The 24918-nt window shown below is 30.8% G+C and overlaps 1 long non-coding RNA gene across 4 annotated transcripts; it reads left to right on the top strand.

Annotated features, from left to right (window-relative positions):
* Nucleotides 1-12327: 12327 nt before the first annotated feature.
* Nucleotides 12328-17414, top strand: LOC107900787 (uncharacterized). Of its 4 annotated transcripts, none has more exons than XR_005916842.1 (9): nucleotides 12328-12908; nucleotides 13529-14399; nucleotides 14505-14583; nucleotides 14720-14836; nucleotides 14948-15157; nucleotides 15251-15334; nucleotides 15418-15578; nucleotides 16317-16398; nucleotides 16907-17414. It is a non-coding gene; the product is annotated as an uncharacterized lncRNA (long non-coding RNA). The 4 variants fall into 4 exon arrangements; XR_001685037.2 differs by having other exon boundaries at nucleotides 12351-12908; nucleotides 14282-14399; nucleotides 14505-14595; XR_005916841.1 differs by having other exon boundaries at nucleotides 12352-12908; nucleotides 14282-14399.
* Nucleotides 17415-24918: the final 7504 nt, after the last annotated feature.

Here is a 24918-nt window from a genome sequence, read left to right as displayed (position 1 = left end):
AAGTAGCGTCCAGGTTATTGTAGTATATCTATTTCGATGTTTATATCTTAAAAATGTGTAAAATGATCATGCATGTTATAAAAAGGAAACAATTTCATTCAATTAGGGATAATATCGGTTCAGTTTGGTTGAATTTTTTTAATTTTTTGAATCGTTCATCACAATTCGATTTGGATGATATGGTTCTTGATTTTTTATATTAATTTTTTGTTTTGAGTTTTTAGATTTATTTTGACAATATGAGCTTTGTTTTTATGACTTTTGAATATTATTTGACAAAATTTCAAGATTTTTTTCATAAATATTTTTTTAAAAATAATTTTTTCAATAACGTTTAATTTATTTTTACTATTTTAAATATAAAATATTTATTTTTATATCATAAAAATTAAAATAATTATGTATTAAATAAAAAATAGAATTCGGTTCGATTTTGGATATCTACGATTTTTGAACTTATATTCCATAAACCATCCAAATGTCTTAGTTTAAGCAGGTTTTCAATTTGCTCAACCCTAGTTTCAACATTTTCAAAATATTTATAATGCTTGAATAGTTAGGAGTGAAATGTTATTAGTAATCTAAATATTATAATTGATGATTAAAAGTGATCAGTTATGTCTCTTTATTATTAGAAGTCGTATCATTTGATTATTAACATTGAGTATAACTATCTAATTATATATTTATTGAATAGTATGTTTATTATTAAGAGATGTGATTATTGAAATATATATATATATGATAGTTTTGTTTCAATGAAGAGACATCAAAATTAAAAAAAAAAAGGAGATACGAGAACTCTTATAAACAATATTCAAATTTCATTTGTAAGACACACAAAAGAAGGTAAAAGTTTTCTATAGAATTTGATATTCTTGCTATATTTTACTCAGTTATCCGTAAACTATTTTTAGTAGTGAAAAGGACAAATAGTCATTAGGTTTCATTATATCTTTGAGGTTTGTTTGGTTGTAACTTTTTTACACACCAAAATATAGGTGAGGGTAAAAATAGAACTTCAAAGATAATTGTTTAATACAATCTTGGAGCTCTGTCCCACTAATTGGTTATTTTATTCGAATATTTGTTCATGTGTTCAAGACTTACGAACAATTAAGAGGAACCACTCTATAACACCCCTATACCCGATCGATCTTCGAGTCAAGTTATAGGGATGTCACATTTGGTGCCAGATTAACCTTGGCAAAAAACTATTAAATTGAACTATTTTTCAGATTGTATTTTAATCTTTTTAGCTTGTTATTATCATATTATAATTATACTGAACAAGAATGAATAAAATTTTCAAACATTCTTGCATCTAAAACATTTTTCTAAAGTGAAATAAGGATTATTGTGAAAAATAGGGCACACAATTGTGTCCTCGGGCCGTGTGAATCTTGGGAACTATGTGGTTCCAAAAACATTTGCTTTCAGTATTCACACGACCATGTCACTGCTCATGTTTGCCACATGGTCAGGTCACACGGTCGTGTCATAGCCCGTTTTTGCCATACGGTCATGTGGTTAGCCCATGTAACTTTTGGGAATCGTGTCTCTGTTTGAAAATTTTAAGTTTTCTTTGCCAATTTTATAACTTTTACCTCGAAGTCCTTGTATACAACTTTCAAATACAACAAAACCAATTCACATATCATCTAAGCATTTTCAATCCCAAATATTCATAATTTAACATATTGCTTTTGAACATGAAAACTATTCTATATATTTAAAACATGTAACTACCTTTACATTTAAGTCCCTTAAACACATCATCCTTTAAACATACCTAGGTACATGCCATTTACTGAAATAAAACAGAGAAGAAACTTTACTCTTTTCATCAAATTTGCTGATGTGATGTGATGAGATGCTTCCAGTATTCAAAAGTCCTTACTTTTACTCTTTAACTACATGTATAAAACACGCGTTAAGCTATTGTTAGCTTAGTAAGCACAATCTAGAGATAAATAACATTTTATTCATACTAAAAAAATAGTAATTTTTTATAATCATTTTCATAATATTATTCAGAACTTGTACTCATAATTAACTTTAACTTACCATTCAATTGTTACATATTTTAATCTATTGCTATAATTTATTGTATCACAATTTAATCCCATTTCAATATATTTAATTTTCTTATTCCTTCGTTTTACAGATACTATACTTTATCATATGACAGAGGAAGCTTTTTACGTTTTTATAGAAGTCCAGTAGACTTAACAGAACGCATAGGATATATAGAACTGAACGGGGCATCGACAAAACGGGTAACGGGACACTATTGAAGCAGGTAAATAGAGAGAACACTAATATTCCATTAATGGCATGCCATCTATATCCCAATAGTTCCTATCTTGTCTATTTTGGCAAAACATATCATTCACATGTCACTTTTGGACTGTTTACAGTTTAGTCATTGTAACAGTAACACAATATTCTGAAATTTCATTCTCTTTAATACACATAGCATATCTCATAATTTAAATAATTTCCCATAATTCCTTATTGATTCTTATCAAACTTATCAAATGTCACTTTTACATATCTTACAATTTAGTCCTTTACTTTCTTATAATCCATCAAACACATCCACAACCTTATCACATCATTACACACATCACTTTTTACATATTTCATTTCATATACCCATTTAATCATAAATATTGCAATTTCTATAACTTTTATAGCCTTTATAATTTAATCCTTTCTTTCTCACACTTTATCAAATAAACTCACAACATTATCATATAATCTTTCTCATTAATCTTATTCATATATCACTTCATATACTCATTTATTTATAGTAATTGTAATTCTATTAACTTTTGAATCTTTTACTCTTTAGTCCTTTACTCACTTTTCTTTCATTTTCTCTATTACATATTACCTAGTAAATAAAATTAATTAATCATTTACTTATATTTAACCTATACCATGTCTTACTCTTCATGTAAGTATATAATTAAATATCATAATGAGACTTTTATTCACTTAATAGACCTTAACAATTAACAACATATTTAAAATAAACGAAACTTTAGTTGTCCTTACAACTCAAAGCTTGGAATCAAACATTCTTCTTCTTCTTTTTCCTTTGGCTCCTCTTTTTCTTTAATTCTCCACTTATTTCCCACATTTATTCACTTTTTCTTCATTTTCCATATCCAAACATACAATATTTACACATTAAAATCATTCTGACATATAATAATCTATGTTATTTAAGTAAAACTAGTATGTATTTCATGAAAAGTTACCATTCTTACCTCCATTACTTGTATTCAACACTAATCCTTATTTTCTCTCTCATCTAAGACAAGTATGATTGCACTTTTGATTGCACTTCTTATGAAATTGAGATTACAACTACACTTCTCTATGGATTTCACTCATATAATCATGAAGAAAATTGGAGGATTTTAGCAAATGGTGAAAATAACTTATTTGAAAGAAAAGCAAAAGTTGAGGTAATGGCCTATGGAGGGTAACGTGAGAGACATGGAGGTTGATGGATTTTTCTTCGTCTTTTCCCATATTTTTCTACACATTTCCATGTAAATATCTATAAAAATATCTATTAATTAATTATTTACCATTTTCCCCACCAATTATACTTTTACACATATTGATCCTTAATCATTATGTCTCCATAATTATCTCATTTGAATAATTACCATTTTACCCCTCAACTTTTCCTATAATTCCATATATGATTCATGCTTCTTTTTGGTATATTTTCACCTTTAGTCCCTCTTCATTTTCCCCTCAATTCAATTTAATCACTCTAACTTTCAATTTTCTCACTTTGGCCCCAATACTTTTCACTCTCTTACAATCTAGTCAATACCCTAGATTTATTTCTCTAAATACACAGACTTTTCCAAATGCCTTCAATATCTGTCTTCACTGTTTCATAACACTGATAATTTCCAATTTCTGACTTTCTTAGATTATAACTGATTCACCATTTATTTATCACTATTTTGAATTTCTGAAATTTTAGGGATGATGCATATTCTAACAATTTTAAATTTCGATTTCGATTTATGATGACTACTACAGCACATGAAAGTGAAACATTATAGTCCTCAACTTTGTTAAGCTTGACTTGTTTGATGGTGGTAACTCCTTACAATGGTAGAAAAAGATGCACTTCTTGCCATTAACTTCAAAGATTGATTATGTTCTTGATCGCCTCTACCTCTTAGTCTCGCGAACGAGGTGGAGAAATAAACAAATAAATATAATAATCAAATAAAAATAAGACTTGCGGTGTCTGCAAGTGTGGTAGTTTAGTTGTAATATAATTGTATAATAGGGTACGGAGTACTCTGAGGGTCGAACCCAAGAAAGTTGGTGATTGACCAATCTCCACAAACGAGCATGCAAAATAAAAAGTCTAACTAGCTAATCGCTAAACATTATAGTATGAAAAATCATAAAGTTAATAATAATTATACTATTCTATAAGCTAGCTACTAAGGATTAAATTATAAAATGTGTAAAATTACAAAATTAATAGCTAAATAACAAATAGTGGTTTATTGATTTTGATGTGGTTTACTAATCCTCGAATTAGGGATCTAAATTGTTTAAACTCCTAAAATGGTTCCATTTTACCTCTCAGTCTCAAATTTACCAAATTTACCTTTCGATATGATAAATTTGCCTTTTGATCTCATCGGCTAACTTGGGACTAACGAATTGGTGCTCAACAAGATTACCTTTCGGTCTCACTTGCCTAGACCACTACAGTAAAACAAGTTTTTAGCGACCTTTTTTTTGCCCTATAGCGGCGCTTATAACGATTTGCGGCATTTTGATAAGTGCCACAAAAATGCCGCTATAGATAACGCGGCTAAATTTTGCGACTTTTATGTGGAAAAATGCCGTTATAGAACATGACCTTTAGTGGTGCTTTTCCCACAAACGCCGCTAAAGAACATGACCTTTAGCGGCATTTTTCCCACAAACGCCACTAACTTTAGCAGATTTTACCAACCCATTTTCATTCATATAGAACCCGAATTGTCAACATAATTTCCTGTAACATCAAATCCAACCAAAAACTTCAAATCTAAATGATACTATCACGAAAGAAATATGTATATGATCTAAATTAATAAATAAAATAAAAAATATATTATATTCAAAAGTTATATTGCTAAAATATTCTCATAATAAGAAAACAAAAGTCTAAGATGGCGGATTCTGCGACTGCTGAAACATCTTCATTATATTCTGAAGCTGTAGCTAGAGTTCGTCATATTTTCTTGTTGCCTTTGCTTTCCTCGCTGTTTCCTCCGCTTTAAGTTGTAGTTGGAGTTCATCATATTTTCTTTGAGCCTCTGATTCTCTCGATGCTGCCCCCGCTTTAAGTTGAGCAATTTGCTCAACTGTGCTCGCTTGCATCTGAGCCATCTGGTCTTTTAACCTTTGAACTTCAGCTTGAGCCTAATTCCTTGAAGGCATGTATTGCTGTGAGCTGGATCCAAAATATTGGGTTGGGTTAACAAAAGATCCTTGAAATCGAACCCGACCATACCTTTTAGGACCCAAAACTTCAGTAATAATTCAGTTATCAATGTCGTCAACATTAATAGAACTATCACTTAAAGTGATCGCTTCATACTCTGCCCTTTTATCCTTTAGTTTCTCCTAATAAATTAATCAAAGAGTTAGAAACAAAATATATAATCAAAACAAATGCAACATAACTTAGCATTATTTGCATTACAAATGACGAATTAAACCATTATAATTAAACATGATAAATATTTAAAATAATTTAAATTTTATTAAGTAAATATACCATAATTTCTGCAGCTTCAGTAGTTATAGGAGATCCATCTTTCTTTCTATGTGTAATGTCAAAAAGCTGAAGGCGTCTAACTTTTTGACCAGACATCAGTTCCTACAATATAGTAGGAAAATATTATTTAGTATAAAGTAATTAATATTTAACACAATTAATAAATTCAAAATACCTTGTCATCAGCTACACAAGCAAAACTTTTCGACCCAACTGTGTGCGTGAAGTTTTGTTTTTGCTTACTTGTAGTTCCAACTCGCTCACGATCCTACATTATGAAATTATTATTATGTATATAGTAAATACTATAAATTGAAATAATTATAAGAGTTTGGAAGTACGTAATACCTCTCCTTTCTTTGAATTCCAAAATCTATCTGCATTTTCCCATTAGTACCTCAGCATTCCCGGTGGGATATTTCGCAATTTCTCTTTGAGGCTTATATTTTTCTTAAGGAACAAGCACTACATGCTTATATTGCATATAAATGTCAATATCATTCCCGAGACCTTTCTCTCCATTTCTTTCCTAATGTCTTCTTCATATAAATATCCGATACCTCTAAAGCAAATCTCTCCTACAAATAACACAAGTTTAGAAAGTAAATATAAATGAAACTTAAACCAAAGTATTATAAATTACATTCACGTTATTACCTTAATATTATCGAGAGCTTGATTTTTGTTACTATTAGGAATATGATGTCATGACTTGTAGTTGATAGAAAACAGATTGGCATTTCATGCTATAATGCCCAAATATCCTGCTAAAAGTCGAGCTTCTGATCCAATAGGCTGACCATGACTATTTCTAGCTACTTTGACACGCTCGACAGAATTTAGCTCGTATAAATATTTTAATAGCGTACGTTCTCGAGTTTTGCGCCTCCCACCACTTTCAACTAAAAAAATGGTATATGATAATATAAGAATTTGAAACAAAAATCAATAATAAAATTCAACATGCATGTAAATTAAAGTTAACATTACTTTGAATTTCTGCAAGTTCGTCAGTTGTATTCGGAACATTCGAATATCCAATAGCAGTCTGTTGTTCACTATTTGTTTCTTCCGAATTTGGAGGATTTTGATAATACTTAGATCTCGCAATCTTCTTCTAGGCATTTTATTTGTAATACATATAAAATAGTTGAAATATTAGTAACTAATTATAACAATAATAGTACATATAAAATAGTTGAAATATTTAACATGATCAAGATTTAAATTATAATATTACACATAATTAAAAAATCGTAAAATCTTACTACATCATAATTCGTAAACATCTTCATCCACATCCTGGCGAACCCATTGAAATTGTGTACTAGTACTAGGGATAGTTTCATTTAAGTTTTGTTCTAGAAAAGACAAAGTTGCCCATGTTAAACAAGTCTCTAGGGGTGTTACGGAGTATAACATACCAACCCTCATCAGTTGGATCTTTCGAGTAAAAATCTTGTTTGACTTGTGAGGAAAATACATACGGCTTGTCTATCAATTATTTTTCAGTGTGAATTAATCGAGAGTTCACCATTGTAAAACCAAAGTGATCTTTTTTAATTCCGCGAACAGTATTAACATCAGCCCAATCACATCTAAATAAGACAACCTTTCATTTGCCTTAGTAATCCAACTCAATAATTTTCGTATGAAGTCCGTAATACTCCACATTTCCCTCAATAGGATTATTGTCCCTAGCACTAGCATAACTTGCAATTGAAGAATTATGGTTGTCCATAACTTCGAAATAGATAAGTTTCGGCTATGTTATGATTAGTGAGCCCAACATTTCTACTTGGTCTATTCAGTCTTGTTTCAACATCTTCTAAATATCTAGAGTAGAGAGTCATACACTCCTCTGCCAAGTAACCTTCAGCAATTGATCCTTCTGGATAACACTTATTACGACAATAAGACTTCAATTTTCATAGGAATCTAAACACGATGTACAACATTATCAAAATTTGTAACTAAAGGTATATTCATGAATGAATGAAAACTTTACAAATAAATTAGCACCTCTCTATAGGATACATCCACTGGTAGAAAATCGGTCCACCAAGTTGTGCTTCATGAGGGAGATGGATTAGCAAGTGCACCATAATAGTGAAGAACGAAGGTGGAAAGATCTTCTCCAAGTTGCATAAAGTTAAGGCGACTCGATCTTATACTTTCTCAAGTTCTTCAACAAGAAAAACTTTACCACAAAGAGCTTTCATTATATTGGATAGATCAATTATACAAGACATCACCTTTTTTGACATACAACACCATAAAGCAACTGGAAATAAATCTTGCATCAAGATGTGATAATCATGTAATTTTAGGGAATATAGTATTTGATCTTTAAGACTCACACAGCGAGATATATTTGATGCATACGCATTTGGGACTTTTATATCCTTCAACACTATGCAGAACACTTCTTTATTTTATTCGACATTGCAAAAATAAAAGATGACAACCTAGATTTTCCATTCAGAAGTAATTAGGGATGAAGATCACGTCGAATTCCCATGTCAACTAGATCAAGTCAACTCTGAAGATTATCTTTTAATTTTCTATCGACATTCAGAATTGTCCCGATGATGTTCTTGCAAACATTCTTTTCAATATGCATGACATCAAGATTGTGTCGCAAAATTTGATGCTCCCAATAAGGCAACTAAAAAATACTTCTTTTTTTCCTCAAGTCTGCCTCATTAGGTTCATCCTCTTCGTCAAATTCATCATCACTCTGCCGGTCAACATTGCTAACATACGCCTCTCTCGGTCTTCTTTTTGTTTGGTTGTTGGGTGGTTGATTCATCTTTCCATAACTGAAATTGATATATTTTAACATGAACAAGGTTTCAGATCTAATGGTCTGCTCAGGAGCTTCTCTGAACTCTTCAGTACCATCAAATAGAGTCCTCTGAAATCTAAATATATGATTTCCATCTAACCACCAACGATGCCCCATATAAGAGAACTTCTTCCCATTATATAACCACTTCGAACATGTTTGCGCCGCACAACAAGGACAAGCATAATGTCCTTTGGTACTCTAACCAGATAAATTGGCATAAGATGGGAAATCATTAATAGTCCACAACAAAGCTGCACGTAAATAAAATTTCTCATTTCTCAAGACATCATATGTTTCAATACCCGCCCATAACTGTTTCAACTCGTCAATAAGTGGCTGTATATAAATGTCAATATCATTCCCGAGACCTTTCTCTCCAGGGATAATCATAGATAAGATAAAAGAAGATTGCTTCATGTAAATCCACAGAGGCAAATTGTAAGGAACAAGCACTACAGGCCAAGTACTATAAGAAATACTCATGATTTAAAAAGGATTAAATCCATCAGATGCTAGGCCAAGCCTCACATTCCGAGGATCGCTTGCAAAGCTTGGAAATTTACTGTCAAATGATTTGCAAGTTAAAGAATCTGCAGGGTGCCTTAATAATCCATCATCGGTTCGTTGACCATGATGCCACCTTATAGACTCGACTGTCTTTGATGATATGAAAAGCCTTTGAAGCCTTAGTATTAGTGAAATATATCGTAAAATATTTACTGACTTCTTTCTTGACTATGTCAGACCTTCATCCTTATTCACATCTTCTGCATTCCTATTCATCCAACGATATTTACCGCAAACATGACAAGACTATTGGTTTTTCTGATCACCCCAATACAACATGTATTCATTTGGGCAACTATGAATTTTTTCATACCGAAGGCCTAAATATTTTATTAGTTTCTTCATATCTTTGCATGAATGAAAGATTTTTGCAAACGAAAACATATGTCTCAAAAACTCTAACAGCAGTGTAAAAGAGTTTCCAGTCCACCATCCCAAACATTTTAAGTGAAAAAGACGAATGTAGAGAGACAGTTTTGAAAATTTTGATCCCTCATAAAGTTCTTCATTCATTTAATTAAGTAACTTGTAGAACTTCGCCGCTTCTCCATTTGGCTCTTCATCAGGTGCACTTCTTCCTGTTTCGGCAAAAGCACTTCCACCAATATTAAAATCATCAGATGCAATAATTTTAGGTGGAAATGATTGCAAACCATGACTGTGTATATTACATGCATCCCGTAACATACCTTCCATGTCATTTTCTTTAATAGACTGATGGTAAGCATTATGAGGATAAGCCATATTAATCGTTAAAGAGGTTCTATGAGGTGTACACTCTTCATGAAAAATTCATTTTTTATACCCCAAACAAAGCCATCAACAGTTAGATGTTCGTAGACAACTTCACGAAAATGCCAATTGATGTTGCCACACTTCTTACATGGGCAAAGAATCATATTCTCTTTGCTTGCATTTTGAAATGCAAAATTTAGAAAAGTTTGTACTCCATTTCGATAGTCGTTGGTTACCCTTGACAAATCCATCCAACTCTTATCCATTTCGTAGTTCTTGAAGTCTAAAGTTGACAATAAATTACGATTACTTAAGTATTTTAAATAGATTTAAATCATGTCATTGTACTAAAATAGGTAATATATATCAAGTATCAAGTATCTAATTATTTAAAAGATATATATTAGTGACAACATTTTACGTTTATTTATAAGTATAATTAAGAGTAGGGAAAAACAATAATGTTGCCCTAATTTCTGTGATTTTTATATATTTTGATCTAAAGTTTTATGTAAGTTATGATATGATATATATTTTTTATATTCTTTAAATGTTAGAAATTGCATTTTTTATATTCTTTAAATGTTTATGTAAGTTATGATTATCATCTTTAAATATTGACTCTTTTAATTATCACTACACCAAAACAGGCTTTTAGCGGCGTCTTTAGTGGCATTTGTATAAAAAACGCCGCTAAAAATAAGTATTACCGGCGCTTTTAAAAAAATGCCGCTAAAGTTCAAGCATTACCGGCGCTTTTAAAAAAACGCCGTTAAAGATTAAGTATTAGCGGCGCTTTTTGGAAAACGCCGCTAAAAATGAGAATTAGCGACGTTTCCCAAAAAGCGCCAGAAAAACCTAAGTCCAACGACGTCATTTTTTGAGCTTTCGGGGCTTTAGTGGCGTTTTTGGAAAAGCGCTGCTAATGCTCTGGTCTTTAGCGACGTTTTTGGGAAAGCGTCGCTAATACTCTGGCCTTTAGCGGCGTTTTTGGGAAAGTGCCGCTAATGCTCTGGTCTGTAGCGGCGTTTTTGGTCAAGCGCCGTTAATGCTCTAGTTTTTTAGCGGCGTTTCTTGGAAAGCGCCGCTAATGCTCTGGTCTTTAGCGGCGTTTTTTGGGAAGCGCCGCTAATGCTCTGGTCTTTAGCAGCGTTTTTGGGAAAGCGCCGCTAATGCTCTGGTCTTTAGCGGCATTTTTTGTAAAGCGCCACAAAATGTATTTTATCTTAATTGGTTTATTTATATTAATTAAATAAAATTTAATTTATTTCTATTTGAATATTTAAAATCTTTAAAAAAATAGTGACACGTAGAAATAATTTGATATAAAACACATGGAAAAATAAAAATACTATTATTTAAAATATTTTTAAAGTTTTTTGGGTACATAATTACTGATTGTGTTTTAATGTATATATTAAAAAATTTCTTATATAATCATAAAAGAGATAGTATTAATTTTAAAATATTAAATTAATTATCACTATAGTTTAAGGTTTTTTGTTTAGGGTATATGATTAATTTAAGATTTAAGGCCAGTTTAGGAGTTACTATTTTAAGGTTAATTTAGGGATCAATATGGATTTAGGGATTATGGTTTAAGGGCTGGGATTTAAGGTTTAGGGGTTTAGGTGTTAGATGTTAGGGGTTAATAGTTAGGGATTTAGGTTTTAGGGGTTTAAGGGTTGGGGTTTAAGGTTAAGGGGTTGTGATTTAGGGTTTAAGGGATAGGGATTAGGGGTTTAGGGTTTAGATTAATTAGTTTTTTTAATTTATATATTAAATAATTTCTTATATAATTGTAAAAGAGATAATATTAATTTTATTATATTAACATTATGGTTATAGTTTAAATTATTTAAGAGATAATAGATAAACTTTATATATATTGAATGATTTAGGATTTAAGGTTTACTTGAGATTTATTAAATGATGAAATTTTATACAATAAATTAATGTTTTTATATTTAAAAATATTTAATCTAAATCATTTGATATATTTAAATATTAGATTATAAAAAAATATTGATAAATAAATTAAAAAAAGTAACAGATTAATATGGATGAGTAACTATCTATTTTGGATAGGATCAAATTATAACAAATAAAAATGAAATACAAAAACTAAAAATTATAATTTTATCTAATTCTTTTAAATATTACTTAAAATTTTCAAAAATTTATTTATTTAAAATTTATATGAAAGATATAATAATTTAATATAAAAATTATAAAAATAAAGCGTTACGCTGTAAAAGATAAGAAATAGGAAACGCCGCAAAAGAAGAGCAATAGTGGCGTTTTTCTTCCAAACGTCACTAATATTTTACAAAGCTGTCTTTTCAAATGATATATTCTTTTTTTCCCTCTCTTTTTCCCAAAATCGATTCCTCCCATCCCCAGAAATCTTTCTTTTTTCCCTATTTTATTTTTCCCAAACCATTTCTCCCCTACCCCGATTCCCTTTATTCCCCCCCCCAATTTCCCCAAATTGGCAGCCCTCTGCATCTCTTCAAAGGAACAGATTCTTCTTCTCTTATAGTTAAAAAGCTGTCATTTTTCAACCAAATCCAAACCCTAAACTGCGTCTCTCCTAATTTCTTCTTCACTTTGAGGTTTTCTTGCAAGAGTTTATAGAGAGGTGAGACCAAGTAATTTTGGGTTACAACAGAGAAACCAAAGTAACGAAAAAGGTGGATATAGGTGGGATCTTGGGTAACCGAGATTCGAAGCTAGGCAAATCAAGCATACCCAGGAGACGACAATGGGTTAAAAGAAGAGAAACATGGCTGGTTATACTTGGTGTCATCCTCCATGCCGTTTACATGTTAAGCATTTTCAACATCTACTTCAAGACCCCCATTGTTCATGGCATGGATCTTGTCTCCCATCGCTTCTCTCCTCCTTCTAAATGCCTTGCTCTTCGTGTTGGTAAACCCACCTTTCTTCTCTTTTTAGGGTTCAACCCCCCTTGATTTTGTTGAATAGGATTGATAGTGAAAAATGGCTTGTTGAGTTTGATGCAAATCTGGCAATTTAGCTCAATAAAAACAAAAAACCTTTTGGGTATGTTAGTTATTTACTTATTTTAGCTTTATACTAAAAGGCTAAGTTTTTATATAATTGTTTCCTTTTCGAGTTTAGTTTTGATTGTTGTATACTGGAGCTGGATCTAACATGGAAATTACTTCCTCTGGTTGTTTCTGGATTTCGCTTTCCCTAGATTTTGGCAACATTAAAAAGAAAATGATAAACTTGTTGCATGAAGAAACAAAAATCCAAGGCTTTAAAATGAGAGTTAAAAAGGAAATTATTGAAACAAATCTAAATGAAAAACAAAGTTAAACCCAGAAGAGGATCTAAAAGCTGAGGATTTCTAATTATTAAAAGACAAAACAGAAACGCAGAAAATCAACTGCCAACCAATAAAATAAAAGCCTTTAAAAAATCGAAGAAAAAACAAGAATGGAAGAAATTCAAAAAAAATAAAAAAATAAAAATCCTTGCTTGGATTTAGAGATAATGGAGATCGAAAGCGTATGAATTTGCAGGAAAACGAAGCTTGATGAAGTTGGATTGAGAAACAAATAAGAAAACCAACGGATTTATCAACTCTCCATAGCCCGCACACCAGCAAGAAGCTTGAGAGAAAATTAGAAATGTGTATATTAGTTATTCAGTATTGTGAATGTGGTTTTTTTTTTGCCTTAAAATATATATTAAAATTTCAATTTTAATATTTTGAGAAATAATTAAGATTTTAAACCAAAATAATTTGAATTATGCTATTTAGCTCGTGTTTTGTTTTTTTTATAAATAAATATTAATTTATCATTTGAGTCTACAAATATTTTGATTATTGTTGTTTATATAATAATTAATTTTATTGAAACTGTATAAAAATTCTAAAACAAAAAAGTAGTAGTGTTGGATAGATTTTACAAATTCAAGATCTAATCTAAATTACTATTTTAATTACTGTTGTTCTAAAAAAAAAAAGTAGTAGTGTTTATAATTTTAAACTGTATTTTAAATTCACCTAAAGTTTGTTGAATTTGTTTTTGATTCCCATATTGGTTTCATATACTTATGTCCTTAATATTGCAGTTGCTGACCTCGTATTGAGAAAAATATTTTATATAATCTCTCTTCAAATTAGCATTTATGCGTTGTGTGCTCAAAAGGCATGGATATTTTATCTTATCTGGCTGTTACTTAGTGAGATAAATTACGTATGCTTCTAGTCTTCAGCTTCTAGTATGTCTCCGCATGTTAATGCGTAAATGTGTTTATGAGAACATCAGCAAAGGTGATATTCAAAAGCTGTTTCCTAGTGAGGTTCTTCCTAAATTAGAAAGACTGTTGACACTTTTGCTGCAAAAGTTTCAAAGAGAATGGCGTGCAGATGTACACATGGATAAGGTCAGGAATTTTATTTTGCTCTATCTTAGGAATATTTATCCCAAATTTAGTTGGATCATGGATGGTATAGGTAACAATTTTACTTCTTAAATTAATTAAAATCAGGTTTCTTTGCCACGCTTAAAGACAATGGCTTGGAATTTGCCATGGATGCCTTTATGTTACAGATTGGAGATTTTCACATGTATGGAATTGGGTAATTGAGAAAAATATTTAAAATGTTAACAAAATATGTACTTTTCTTTGATTGCATGATTTTCTTTGTTTTCCCAAAGTAGTGATATGAAGTTTTTTTTTTACTTTACTTGCACTTTCTGCAGCTCCAAAATGATATGCAGTGTCCACAAGAGTCGGATTTGTCATTCCAATTAGCCAAAGAAACACTGGATACAATGTTGAAGTCTGTGTACAGTATAAGAGATCAGTTGTAGAATGTGGTTGGTGCCATGGCTGAGTTTGCCTTTTCACTTCCAGTCCATATTTTAGTAGAAGCAAACATATTTCAGTTTCAAAATATAAATATGTTTTTCTTTTTTTCCTTCTTTCAGGGTGAGACATAAAATGGACTTTTCTTCCTGGAAATCAATGCAATGTAATTTACCGTTTGTACACATAAAATGGTGCAGGCAAACTGCTTCCCTCAAAATCAACTGCTTTTTTTTTTAAAAAAAAAACCTACGTATGTGAAGAAAGCAGCGGATCATGTTGCGTTGACTTTTCATTTTCCCCTAAACTTTAAACTCTCCGTCAAACAACCGGTAAATTCAATCTTACTTTTAAAAGAACTTGATTACATAGGTTGTAATCTCCAATCGCACTCTTAAATAAAGGTTTCATTCACTTCTTGGTAGGTTAACTGCTGGAATCTTGCGGTTGCTCAAGCTTGAAAAGTCACATGGCAAAGAAGCCATGAATAAATTTAGCTACCTCGGCAAGTATGTTTCGACTAAGTTGATTCAGTTAAAAAGCTTAACATCTTACCGGACCTGAGTTGGAAGTTCGTTCTACCAACTTGTAGGAATTGAGGGTTTCGAAAAGATTTTCTCATCTGATAAGCTCAGTCAAGGCAGCAAACTTCAAAGTATCACAACATTGGCTTTGCTTGCGGAGGCAGTTTCAGATTCACAAGCCAAGTGTGCCGCTCTCATCACTGAATCATCTAATTCAGAGTCTTCCCAGGTGAACCTTACTACCATTAAAGAACTTAAACAGAAACTGGATAACATGCATAGTTTACTGCTGCAATTGCGGGTTCAAATTTGAATTTCTTTATCGAAAAAAATATTTGCTTTTGATCATATAGTTTTTACTCATTCTTTATGTATATAGTATACATACTATAATTACATGTCCGAGTATATGAGGTTTATTAAGCATTGATGGAAGAAATTTAGTTGGTGTAATCCGAAATTTTGTTCATGTTTTTTTTTACTTAGTTATAAATAAGGTAACAACTGGTTCAATCGGTTCAATCATCGGATTTTAATTATTTTTGAGAATTTTTTTAAAAAAATTGGGGTTTTTTCATTATATTTTAGTTCATTTTCATCCTTTGTTTTTTGAAAAAAAAATTATGATATTTTTTTATGCATTGCTTGAAGTAAATTTAAAATTTTGGGGGGTTAAAAGTAAAAGTTTTGTTAAAAAAAGTTAAATTGAATATATAATAATTGAGAGATTAAAATTGATCTTATTCCATTTAACGAAAGGTGTAAGGCCATTGTTTGCCCCTAAGCATATATTCTGAATATATTCATAGACATTCATATATCCAAATGAAAATATTAATCTTTATAATAAAAAATTGAAAAAATAATTAATCAACTTTATTTTCCAAAGTGTTTCTATTCGTCCTATGAATTGTGTTTCTACTTTATTGAACCCTGTTTCAGTCTATTTCTTTGTATCCTTTTGCAGGCTGGTGCTTCTTTGGAATCTCTTGCTAAGGGTACTAAGAACTCAATGGGCTTGTCAACAATTGCACTGAATTGCACAGAAGGTGGTCATATTCATTTTCTTTGAGATTTTATTTTGTTTTTTCAGTATTTTTCCTCTTTATTTTGATTTTAATTTTTTTTCATATTTGAAGAATCTTCGATTGTTTTCTATATACTCATTTCTTGATCGGAGTTTAGCTTTAATTTATGTCAGTTTGAATGTCCCAGCAGTACTGACAGTGACTTGTGGTTTTTCATAATTTTATTGTTAAACTCTTCTTCTAATTTCTTTAAAAAAATAAAAGAAATGTATAGTATATCTTAGTCGCTGATATTTTGTTTGAAAATTTATCTAATCTCCTTTGTACTTAAGCTTCTTTGCTATGCTGCTATGTTTTATCTGGTACTCAATAAAAACCCTAGATAGTTGGCTATGAATTTTCTTGCTTTTTTTTTTTTAAGCGTCCAAAAGTATAGTTTTTTTTTTATCATTTATTTTAGGTGAAAGATTGTAGTAGAAGATCTCATGGGAATTTAGTTTAATTGATGAATGCTACTGTGGTATAACAGCAAAAATTGTGAGAGTGAAGGAGGGGGAAAGAAGATGAAAGCAAAAAGGGAACTTGGTGATAGTGTAGACGAGGAACGAGACTTAAAATGGCAGAGGGTTGTGGATTCACCATCTTCACCTCCTGAAGAGTCACTTGTGCCTTATAATGATGATGAAGATGATGAAAGGAGAGCATTGAATCACATAGGCTGCAGAGAAGAAGATGGTCACAGAGTTGAAAGTGAAGAAGAAGATGATGAAGATGAAGATGATCCATATGGGCTAGGATCAACTCCAAGGAGGTCAAATCGCCATTTTAATATATAAATTTTCAAGTTTATTACTGTACATTTTGAACTTGTGCATTTTTTTGTTGCAACAAATTAGTTGCATTATTTGAACTTGTAATTTTGCTATTTAAATATTAACATGATTTTTCAATATTTTAACTAAAAAAATTAATTTATTAGATGATTAAATACTATCTTTTTGACTAAAAGTATATATTTAATACTAACTAATTTTTGATATTAATAATGTTTGATTTTAATATTTAATATTTTTAAATGTTTTTTAAAAAAGTTAGTGGCGTTTTTCTATAAATGCCGCCAAAGAACGGTATTTTTAGCGGCGTTTGTAATCAGAGCGTCGCTAAAGGTCTTGAGCTATAGCGGCGTTTATTGAAAAAGTGTCACTAAAGGTCTTGATCTATAGCGGCGTTTTTGAGAAAAGCGCCGTTAAAGGTCTTGATCTATAGCGGCATTTGTAGGTAAAGTGCCGCTAAAGGTCATGGTTTATAGCGGCGTTTATTTCTAAAAATGCCGCTAAAATTAGCGACGCGGTGATTAGCGGCGTTTTTGGCGGCGCTTCTCAAAGCGCCCCTAAAAAAGCGCCGCTAAAAGCCTGTTTTGGTGTAGTGTATACTCTTTTAATTAAAATTGATCAATTTAAATTTAGAATCCAAAACAAAAAATATTAAAATTAAAATTGTGTTACGAATTTTATGAAAGGATAAATAAATTTTAAATATATAGATAAATAATATTTATCTTTATGGTAATTAAATATATTTATTTTTATGATAATATATATGAAAAATATTAAAATAATTTTAACATTAAGATAAATATTATTTTACTTTAAAAAATTTATTTTAATTAAATAATATTTATTTCAATGATAAATATTATATTATGTTTTATTTTTGAAATTTGAACTTTAAACTATATGCTTTTAAGGATAAAAAAAATTATTTAAATTAAAATTTTTATGAAAATTTTAACTTTAAAACTAAATATAAAAATTAATGAATTTAAATTTAGAATTTAAAATAATAAATTAATAACACAATTAAAATCTAAAAGTTAGAACTCAAGTTATCTTAAATTTTAAAATAAAAATAAAAATTTAAAATCAAAACTAAAATAAATAATAAAAATTGGATTAAATATAAAGGTATCAATAAAATAAGATTCTATAATGAAGTTACTTAAATGAAATAAGGACTTAAATCATAACCATGTAAAATATAAGATGATCTAAAATGAAGTTAACCCAAATTAAAGATTTGAATATCCATTCCCATATGAAATACCAACATTTATTATTTAAATTGATTATTCTATTTTTTTATTAAAGATATTAAAGATTTATTGTTTCTTTTGTTTATTTCTTTTCATTTTGTTTATTTTGTCAATACTAAAATAAACCATATTAATAATAATTAAATTGATTATTTTGTTTTATTTGGATCATTTATTTATTTACTTCGTAATTTGAAACGATACGTGATAAGTGCAAAAAAAATATAATGTTTCTGAAATACATATATAATAAAAATTGAATAAATAATACCCGCAATAAGGGAAATGATTAAATTCATGGATAAAAAAAAAGGGATCAGCTATACAGAGATGAGCTAAGCGATATCCTTTTTTTTTTTTATAATTTACAAGTACAAAATAGAAGCCCACAGATGACATAGACAAGGACTAAGTAAAGACTCTTCATATTATCCAACCGAGAGGAAAACCTAGTTAAAAGCAATCAATATGAAGTAGCATGCCATTGCAATCCTAAGGTGCAAAAGAGATCACATACATACTCCACGAGCATACAGGTTAAACAAATAAAAACCCACTATAAGTTTACTTGAAATGGTACCCCAAAACATTTAGGTAAAAAGTTTGCAAGTATAGGACAATGAAGGCTTTAACAGTTTGCAAGTAGCATATCCAGAGAAAGACAATAGCATGCTCAATGTAAATGTTGTCACTCATCTTCAATTTCATGAAATGGCAAAGCATGCAAAAAAGTTTACAACTAAACAACCTATTGAAATTCAACTCCATTTTCAAAGTATCTACCAGATAAAATGTGGGGTATTTAACATATCGCAATATTTCCAAGCATCAAATATCAAGCGAAGAGAAAGCAGTAGTTTTAAATATAAGGGTGAAATTCATTGCTATTACATTTACAAACTTTGGCATGCTTAATTCAGTCTGACCAAAAAAAGAAAGAAATAGAAAATTTAGAGCTCAGTAACTGTCCTGCAAAACCATGCTATATATTAAGAACTTGCTGATGTAAAAACTCAACTATACTAGCCTTAGTCAACAAGGGAAAATGATTGTCTACACCGATATGTACTAAACACCATTGTAAAGCACATATTTATACATGGGAAGCCTCTAATAACTTAAAAGCATATCCGAGTTTTGGTAGGTAAAAATTTAAAAAATTAAAAAATAGTTGTCCACCAAGAAATCAAATCAAGGAAATAAACAAAAGAAATGTAGGACTAACAAAACAATAAAAAAAATTCACAAACATATCTATATGTCGCTATTTTAATCACATAAGAAACTAAATAAGTAAAAACCAGTTACACCAAAGCTGTCACCACATATGCTTGTTCTACAAGATAAACCAAAATCAAACATTAAGAAATTACTAATTTTTGTTTGAAGAATAACAAAAAGAGTAAGGATGACACAAGATTCCACTTATGTCAGACTACTCCATGGAATTTGTACCATTACTTAACCTCAAAATTCCAATTTTCAAAGACATTTCAACACTCAACACTTGAGTATAAAAAACATGAATCAGATTCCCACAAGGATGAACCACAAATTAATTTTTAAAAAAGTTGTTCAAATTATAAAATACTAAACAAGGATTTGGTTACACTATATATCAGGCATCAATCAGGAATTTGCAGGAAAAGGGAAAAAAGGAAAAGAAACAGTGCTACTAAAAAAATTAGTAAATCAAACACTTATGTTCCTATTACCCCAATTTTTTAAGCACCCAACCATCATAGTAACACAATTTACTTAACTGAAACATCAATGAAAACCCAAAATTCAGATAAGAAAATTAAAAACAAAGAAAGGACTGTCTTACCTGAGACAATATGGATTGAAGCTAAGCAAACACACCAAAAAGCTATCTTCTCAATGTGAAGAGCAACTAAAATAGAATAACAAGGTCTATGAAAAAATTGAGAAAGAAAAGGGACAAGATTTTGTTAAATGAAATAATAAAAATAATTGTTAAATGAAATAATAAAAATTGAGCTAATAGAGACAAAATTAGAAAATAAAGGGCTTCTAAATGCGGGAACAAACAAGATGAGAAATGAAATAAAACCTGCTTATCATTCCTTTTTCCCATCAAAATTAGATAATAAAGATAACTAAAATTTATTACTAGCTTGTTACTGGATCATATGGAGATGAAATAAAATAAGATAAAATAAGTGAGAAACTAAGCGAGAAAGCCTTCCTAAAAGGAGTAAAAATAATGCTCGAAACAGTAAAATACAAATTCATAAAACTACTTAGTTCATAACATAAAATTTGTAGATAAAAATAAATTAAATAATTTTTCAATTTCTCACCTGTAACACTCACTGGTTTTGTAATCAAATTTTGATATTGCATAGTCAATTTTCGCTAAAAACCTGAAACAAAACAAGAATCTGAATATTTATCCACTTGATTTTCTAGTTGATTTCAATTCTATCAGTCAAGTAAACAAATTTGCAATCTTATATATACAATAAAAAAGCAAAGAGCAGGCGAAAACGCTTGACTTTTTTTTAAAATTTTTCTCGAGAAACAAACGGAAATAACAAAAATGTAGAATGGAAAAAAGAAAAAAAAGATAAAATTTCCTAAGACTCATGGAGGTTGGCTTGTGAGTTGGCTACTGGGTAAAGTAGCTAGGTGTTGGTTGCTCAGTTACAGACATTGAGAAAATGGGGCATAATGGATTTTTAGGGTTTCGAGAAGTCAAATAATGTGGATGGGAGATGATATCATGGGAGATGATATAGAGCAAAGAAAAAGGAAATCAAAGAAAGAAAGCAGACTGAGAAAGAAAAAAGATGAGAAAGAAAGAAAATGGATCAACAGACTGAGAAAAAGGGATCAGCAGGTAACTCGTGAGAGATGATATTGAAGAAGAAAAAGGATCTTTGATATCATTGTGAAAACGACGCCGTTTCAATAAAAAGTAAATAAATTCACGGTGTTTATGTAACAAACGCTGCTATTGCCTAACCTTTTGTGGCGTTTATGGAAAAAACACTGCTATTGCCTAACCTTTTGCGGCGTTTATGGGAAAAATGCCGCTATTGCCTTACCTTTTGCGACATTTTCGGTACAAACACCACTAAAAACACCGCTAAAGGCATAATTTACTGTAGTGGACATTCCTTTAGGGTCTTCAATCTTAAGTTTTTAGGTTCATTTAATTTATCCCATTGTCCAAAAATCAACTTATCCACATGTCCATCAATTAACCCCCTTAGAGTTTAGTTACCCATATTAAAAACTAAGCTAATACACATACAAGAAAGGAGCATAACAACCATGAAAACAAAGTTTAAGAAAAATAAGAAAGTTGGGATTTTTAATGGAAAAAACTTAAAAGCAAAGTAACAATGAACATCTAACTATAGAATAAGAAGCAAAGAACATTAAAGGTAGAAGTTTTAACAACTGAAACTAAAGGAAATTGAGAATGAATTAAACAAAGATGAAAATGTCAATACAAGTAAAGTAAATGAGTTGAAAGTGTAAATAAACCCTAGCTATAGTAATAACTAGCTTAACTAACACTAAGAACAACAAGAACAAGAAGTGAATTGTAGAAATTTAAAGTCTACAGCTAAGAAAGAAGATATAAAATATGAAACCCTAGAAAAGAAGAAAAGAAAATAAGAGAAAACCTAAGAAAATTAAAGCAAAAACTATCCTAAGTGTGTCTCCTCTCTCCTCAGCCAAATTTGGCTGATTTTAGTAGCGTTTTTACCCAAAATTGTGACCAAAATGCTTTTAAAGGGGCCTCTCCTAATCAGTGCTCTGGTTGGACAAACATTACTTGTGGTGTTTTTTTTTCCCTGATGAAGGTGATATTGCGACACCAAGGGCTTGGTATAGCGGTATTGTCATCAGTCCTGAAATGGAGGGTCTTCTTGTCACTTAGATATCGCGATACTAAAGAGGGATATCATGATACCATTGTAGTTTGCCTTAGTTTCGAGACTGATGGGGATATCGTGATTCCAAGGCCTTGATGTCATGATACCCCTACTTCGATGATGTTTACACACAATTTCGGGCCTCTGCTAAGTACCTACAACACTCAAACAAATGTTAGGGTTCCCAATGGCACAGTTGGCCAAATTAGGTCTAAAAAATGAGTAAAATGAGACAATTTTCATTTATTCAATTGAAACCTAAAAACTACTAAAAATTGCAGAAAAGACATAAAATTACTCAAAAATAAGCTCCTTATAGTATAACGGCGAAACCTAATTTGACATATCAAACTTCGAAAGATCAGTTCTACATAATCTTAGGTTAGAAGATAATGAAAATGAGTTTATTGTAACAACTTGAGCGATGCCAGAATTAAACAATGTTTGTTACATATGTATTGCTCATATATTGAATGAAACATAAGAGAGTATATGTATGAGGGTATACTTAAACTCAGCATTATTAATAAGAATAAAATATTATTTTTGTTTATGTTGATGTGTGAGATCAACAAGGAAGATATACAAAGAGAGAGTGGTGGATTTGATAGAGGCTAGTTCACCCAATCTATGCAGAGAGCCAAAGAGTATTGAAATAGAGTTAGTAGTGGTGGAGGTAAGCCAAAAGCAAGGTGCCAAAGTGTTGGAGACTTGATTCCTTCATCATCATCTTAGTTGTTATTTATAAACAGATCTCGTGTTAGGTGGCATTAACGTGAGGAATATATTATTAGGCCATTATTGTAAGATGCGCGGGAAGGATGCTGGCGATGGGATAATAATGTTTGTAATGGGATGCACTATCAATCCCCTTAAATTGTGGTACGGAATAGTTGAGTTTACGCGGGATTCGGTGGCCTAAAGAGTCACATTTTTAACAAGAGATCATATGGATTCTTCCGAGAAGCGAGCATCTAACTTCTTTGAGTAGCTACATCCTACTCGGTCATATAGTCAAATTGAGAGGTGAAGCTTTTACTAACCACCTGATTTGCAACGAGTGGAGGTTACTTCTCAAATAGCTTATCGTGTTGTCACGTGTATAAAGTTGGTAGAAGTATATCTATATTAGAGAAGAACTCCAAATCCATGTATGAAAGAGCATCCATGCTATAGAAGTTTATGCCGTAATATTCATAGATGATGAAAGAGGAAATGTTAACCTCAACTTGTATGATATAGACCCAATCTCGATGAAAATTTTTTAAATTAGAGTAAAACTCTAAGATGATAGGTATGACAATAGGTGTCTTCGGTAACATACAAAAAATTTCCCACCGGTGAAAGCAAACAACATCCTAAACCTGGTCATCGAATGAAGAGGCTGGATCAAAACCACGTTCAAAGATAAACGCTCTCCCTTAAATCATTTGATAAAAGTCCACAGCCTTTTTTTGAGCAAATTTATAGCCGTCATAATCCGACGATGGAGCTGGGGTGGTTTGGGATCAAGATCGTTTTTGTTGTCTCGAGGGCATTTTCATAAAATCTCTTATTTAAGCAAACAATATCAAAATATTATGTCAACTAACCAACTAACAACAGGCAACAATAGACTAAAATAAAAATAACAATGAAAATAAAAGTAAAATTAAAAGTAAAAATAAAGGAAGCAAAAACGAGGACAAATGCGAGGAAATAAAGGAAAAGGAAACTTAAACTAGGTTGATTGCAATGGCAAAGTGAGTTGATTTGATAAAGTTTCGTGCTCTCCAAGCAATATGAGAAGAAAAACTTGTAAAAACAAGAAGAAAAACAAAAAGAAAACCAAAAATAGAAAATATATTGCAAATAAAATCGGAAAGATTTAAAAGCAAAATTGAGAGGAAAATGATAGTAGAGGTGTTTTTGGGGGCTAGGGTTTAAGATTTAGGGAAAAATAAAGAGAATGGGGGGTTTTAGAGTGTTTAGAGGTTTAAAAACCTCTAAAACATGCAGATCGCGATACCTAACTCGAGTATCACTTGACCCGACATGGATATCGTGATATCCAAGGGTGGATTTTGTGATATCCCCTATTTTTAGACCTTTCTCATTTCGAATTTGTCCAAGGTATCACAATATCACTATGCATGAACCAAAATTTTAAAACTTAAAATGTCAGGGGTATTGTGATATCAAGTGACCAATATCGTGATAACCGTAAGATTTTTGGCCCTATTAGAAATTGATCGAGAAATCACAAAATCCCCTTGTAGATTTCACGATTTCACTGAATGGGCCCCCTAAACACTTTCAAAATTGTCAAATTCCCTTTCAATCATAAAAATTATATACTCTAAAGTCCAAAATTAAACTAACAGAAGTTAAAATCCTAATCTAAATGTAGAAAACATGTGGAGTCCATGATCAATAATTTAATTATTTACATCTTTAAGTTTTATTGCCATAGACAGCAAGTTAAAAATCCAACTTGGGCGACCAATTACGCCCTCGAAATAATGCTTTTTTGATGTCATCGCCACTTGGACTCGCCTT

The sequence above is a fragment of the Gossypium hirsutum genome, chromosome D08 (assembly GCF_007990345.1).
Source record: "Gossypium hirsutum isolate 1008001.06 chromosome D08, Gossypium_hirsutum_v2.1, whole genome shotgun sequence".
NCBI lineage: Eukaryota > Viridiplantae > Streptophyta > Magnoliopsida > Malvales > Malvaceae > Gossypium > Gossypium hirsutum.
Note: the sequence above shows the minus strand (reverse complement) of the source record. Positions and strands in the feature narration are given on the sequence as shown.